This window comes from Geotrypetes seraphini, chromosome 13, assembly GCF_902459505.1.
Source record: "Geotrypetes seraphini chromosome 13, aGeoSer1.1, whole genome shotgun sequence".
In the NCBI taxonomy this organism is placed as follows: domain Eukaryota; kingdom Metazoa; phylum Chordata; class Amphibia; order Gymnophiona; family Dermophiidae; genus Geotrypetes; species Geotrypetes seraphini.
The window spans coordinates 430,221-435,573 of NC_047096.1; the positions used below are offsets into that span (position 1 = coordinate 430,221).

Genomic DNA, 5,353 nt, shown 5'->3' on the forward strand with positions numbered 1-5,353 from the left:
TTTAATGTGTTGGTAAATGGGTAATCATGGTCTTTTATATGTAGCGTTGAATTGGTAATTTTGTCCGTTGGGCTTGCAAGGAAGATTTTAGTTTTTTCTGTGTTAAGTTTCAGTTTGAAGTTGCTTGTCCAATGTTTTATTTCGGTCATTATATGAGTAATGTATTTTGAGGTTTCATTTGTTATGCTGTTCACTGGGATTATGATGGAGATGTCGTCTGCATATATGTAGTAGATCAGGTTAAGTTTTTGCAGTAGGTGTCCTAGAGATGATATGTAAATTTTGAATAGGGTATGTGAAAGTGGTGAACCCTGTGGTACTCCCGAGGGGTACCAATATTGGACGCAGTACTCCAGATGCAGGCGCACCATCGCCCGATACAACGGCAGGATAACTTCTTTCGTTCTGGCTGTAATACCTTTCTTGATAATACCTAGCATTCTGTCTGCCTTCTTAGAGGCCGCTGCACACTGTGCCGACAGTTTCATTGTCTTGTCTATCAGTACCCCCCAAGTCCTTCTCTAGGCTATTTTCTCCCATTACCAGCCCTCCCATCGTGTAGTACCTCGGATTTCTGTTTCCTACATGCAAGACTTTACATTTCTCTACATTGAACTTCATCTGCCATTTCGTCACCCACTCCCCTAGTTTGTTCAGGTCCCTTTGTAAATCTTTGCAGTCCTCTTTAGTCCTAGCCCTATTAAATAGTTTGGTGTCGTCAGCAGATGAATCCAGATAAGTGGGATGTACAAAAACAGTCCAAACGCAGGGAAGGAAATAAACAAGTGAACTGAAAACCTGCCCTGCAGCACATAGCTAAGGATATACGACCCTCAGAGAGTACATATCCTATGAACATACAGAGGGTAACCCCTCTAGCCTACGTGAGCAAGAACAATCCTTGTCTAAGAGTACCGTGCTGCGGTAAATCCCAGCTACAGTGTCCCTCCATGAATAGAATGAGTGCAAAAGTAGCCTGCTAATGCTATCACCAGGTTTCAAATAACCTCCTGTGGAATGCAACCAACATGTTTGGCAATTATCCTTGGCTAATGACAAACCCTATGAGCCTCATCGTAAACCAGACCTACTTCCCTCGGAAGGTTCCAGGGCAGCGTGCCTGGACTTGCGATCAATGAAAATTACCCATCTGACTGAAACCCTCTCAAGTACCAAGGCCCTAGGACACCAGAAGCCACACTGGTGACCCCAGTTCAGAATATTCAAAAGGAGAGGCAAAGCATCCCCTTGTAACCAGACACTACTCGGGTCACGAAGTGACAAGGGCCTGTACCAGCATCCCAAGGAGAAACAGTAACAGCCTCCGACACTGAGGTAGCTTATACAACGCCAGCACTGGATATCGGTGGGAGGGGGTGGGGAGGAATGGGGATTTGTGGAGGGCCTGAATGTACAGTAAGCGGGGGGGGGGGGGGGATGCTGACTCTGCTTGTTCATTTGGAGGGGATTTTATTGGTTGGGTTTGGAGTGCTCTTGTGTTTTCTCTTGGGATGTTTCCTTGAAGGGGTCTGCCTCTTATTGCATTGGTGTTTTCTTTCATTAATATTTACTCTTGGAGGAGTGGGACAAGTGTTCTTATTCTTATGGGGGGGAGTGGGGAGGTTTGAGTGCACGTGATACAGGGTAGTGATGGGATGGTGGAGGGCCGAGGGGGGCCTCTGGGAGGGGGTGGGGCTGTCTGATTTAGGTGTGGATGTGTATGATTGGGGGTTTGAGTGTATTGGGGTTTCTGGTATGGGGGGAGGGTTTTTTGGCAGAAGAGGGACTAGAGGGGAACCTGTGCTTGAGCTGTTTGGGGATGGATCTAGCTGAGGGGTCTTTATCAGCCAGTTGACATTCCATTATTCTCATCTGGGGCAAAATGGTTGCTTTTCTTGCTAAGAAGTTATGGTTAATTTGAAGTTAGCTACCCTAAATGTAGATGGTATTCATTCACCAGTAAAACATAAAAAAATTTTTGAATTGGTTTAAGCAACATATCGATATAGCATAGCTTCAAGCTACTCACCTCTCCGCTCTTGAGCATGACAAATTGCATAGAGACTGGGTGGGAGAAGTTAGCTACTCTGCCTACAATAGCAGACAAAAGGGGGGTAGCCATATTAGTACATAAGTAGCCCCTGACCATTCATAAGATTATTCAGGATAAAGATGGTTGCTATGTTCATTACTTGGGGAATTGTGGGGATCCAATCTATTATTCTGTAATCTCTATGCACCCAACATATAAAGCCATAGGGTTTTTTCTGGACTTATGGGCATCATTACTCAGTATCCCAATTATCAGATGATGTGCCATTCTTGTTCATTCATATTCATTGTTCATGGGGCTTGGTATGACTTGAGGACTGGGCTGATTCCACTCTGATGTACAGAGGCTGCTCATTTTGTGATTCAGAGTTCTGATGTAGAGTCTGTATGTTTTATCCACAGACAATATCCTCATTCAAGACAGTCATCCATTCTGCAGCTAAAACTGTTAACACTGGAAATCAATTGCAGATATGTAATCATTACTTTCACTTTATAATTTATTGCTCATTTATAAGGATTACTATAATTATGCATTCAATAAAAATTTTTATATATAAAATAAACCCTATTTCACCTTGATTGCTGTGACGTGCACATACAAGCAGATACAGTGTGATACAATTAGTTCCTTTGTTTTTTTTCAGAGAGGTATAGCACTTGGCTCATATTTTGGAGATATAGAAAAGAGACAGAAGCAGCCTAGGACATTCTAAATAACCAATTTGTGAGGTTTACAAACTCTGAAAAGGAGTGAGAAGTAACTTCTCTGCATATCACAGTATACACTTAATAAATAACTTGTGTTTAACTGGTTCAGCTACTTAGAGAAACTTAAATCTATTTGATGCCTTTATGAATACTTAAGTCAGTGCCACAGAAACTTAAACAAGTCTGTTCTATTACTGCTGTTTGTGATTTTGCTACCCAGTATGTTACTCTTAGCCATCAACTGTAAGCCTGACCAAAAGGCAGATATGATCTGTGTCCACAAATCTGAAATTGGATGTAACTGCAGAGAGTCCTGTAATACTGAAAAAGTTGCTTGAGACTTCCTTAAACTGTCAGGAAAATGGCAGGCAACATCTTCCACAGATTGTCATGTCATGGACTTTAATATGACAATACTATCACCATTAGCCAATGCAAAGAATAGATAGAAACAGTATGTTTGTTGCAAACCCATGTTAATCCCTACTCCCAGGCAAGAAGCCAAAGGACCATACTCAGCTTAGTGGTTACTTAAAAGCTTACACTGATGTGTACCCATGATCATAGCTACGGTAAATAAAATTGTATGATACTCTTAAGGAGCAAAATAACGATACACCTATGGAGAGCCCACCCAGCTCACAACTTCAAACACACGTTTTATGACCTCACTGGGGATCCTGAGCTACAATTTGATAAACTCTGGATTATACAATCAGAAATGTATATCCCAGCTGTTATAATCTGAAAGCATGAATCTAGAGCATGTTCTAGGATTCTGGGTCAAGATTCAGGAAGACAGAGTAGGGCAGTAAAATGCTACTGCTAGCAGGCATCTTCTGATCTTTACTACACTTTGTATTCTTACAAAGCCATGGTAGTGATTCCCCATAGCAAATGCGCCAAAGCACATTTAATTCCTATGGGCATCGGTGCATTTACTGCAGGAGAATCACTACTGCGGCTTACAGAATCACAGCTTGACAGGACCCTAGGTGCCAGAAATGTAGACCAGGGTTTCACAGGCCTACATTTCCAGCACCTAGGGTCCCATCAATAGCGACCAGTGATGCTAAAGTTCGGCACTACCCCTAACTATGTCCACTTCTGGGCTTCAATGTCACTATGTGCCACTAGCCGCCAGGGACCTAGGCACCAGTCTCGGAGGCTGCCTAGCGGTGCCTTTTTGTGCAATTACTTTTTAATTGGGTTTAAACAATGCAGTCAATTACCATGTCATTTAGGCGTTGCCTAACTTTCAGCGTCCCAATGAGAATTCAGGCCAAAAGACTTGATTTTATAATAGAACACCAATACAAGAAGTCCAAAAAGGCACTTATTTTATAAAGGAAATAGAAAAAAACAATTCTCCTTTATAAAATAGACTCCCAGAACCAGCTTTTATAGCAAACTAATATCCAAACACAATTTTATACTTGCTCTGAAATGGGTTAAAATAAGTGCATGTACATGATATTTTGAATAAAATTACTTGTGGGAAGAGTGGGTGGGGAGGGAATAAATTTATGTAAAATCATAATTGAATGAATTTCAAATTATGTGTAAAAGTTTCAAATGATGTAATATTGTGTACTTGATGTAAGATGAAAAATGAATAAAGAATTTGAAAAAAAGAAAAATACAATGGTACATGTGTGCAAATGTTTCTGGAACACCCATGTGCAGATTGCATACAATCATATGCACTTTCCATGCACCTACTTTTTTATGTGCATATGAGGTAGCACTGGTTAACAAAAACCATTTTGATGTGTAAAACAGGGTTTACAAACAGAAAGAGATATTATGTCCTTACCTTGATAATATGTTTTCCAGTAGATAGGTAAGTCATTCTAGACAAGCAGGTTATCTCCTCATGGTCTTGAGCCATCTGCAGAAGGAATCCACTCTGGATTTTTTTGTGACCCTCGTACTTCACTGTGAGCTCTACTGCCACCTGCAGTTAGTACCCAAGCATGTGTAGTACCCAAGAATATGAAGTAAGGACAGAGAAAACACTAAACTAAACCTTAAGTTTATATACTGCATCCTCTTCATAGAGATAGAGCTCGGCATGGTTTACAGGAAATACAACGGTTCTGCGTTAACATAAAACACTAACATATGAACTGATAGCAGCCAACAGAAGCATCAAAGAAGCTCAGATAGTACCATTAAAGATGCTAAAACATATTATACAGTTTCCTTCAGGGCCCAAAGGGCAGACTGACATCCAAGATACAATTTGGGGAAACATACAGCATGAAAACAGGGAGGCACAGGATGGGAGTCTAGAATGACTCATCTATCTACTGGAAAAAATATTATCAAGGTAAGGAAATCTCTTTTTCCAGTGCAATAGGTGAGTCATTCTAGACAAGCGGGATGTAGCAAAGCAGTCTAGGGTGTGCTGACTGCGCCAGCCCTCAAACCTAGGACCCAAAGGCAGAGTCCTATTGTGTCACCATATCTACTCTAAAACTTGGCAAAGGTATGCAGACTGGACCAGATAGCTGCTCTGCAAATCTCCTTTAGAGAGACTGCCCCAGCTTTGGCCCAAGAAGTGGCTACACTCCTGGTGGAATGCACC

The 5,353-nt window shown here is 41.5% G+C and overlaps 1 long non-coding RNA gene across 1 annotated transcript; it reads left to right on the forward strand.

Annotated features, from left to right (window-relative positions):
- Positions 1-613: 613 nt before the first annotated feature.
- Positions 614-4,379, forward strand: LOC117347772. The gene is made up of 2 exons (XR_004536833.1): positions 614-1,335; positions 2,455-4,379. It is a non-coding gene; the product is annotated as an uncharacterized LOC117347772 (long non-coding RNA).
- The last annotated feature ends 974 nt before the right edge of the window (positions 4,380-5,353 follow it).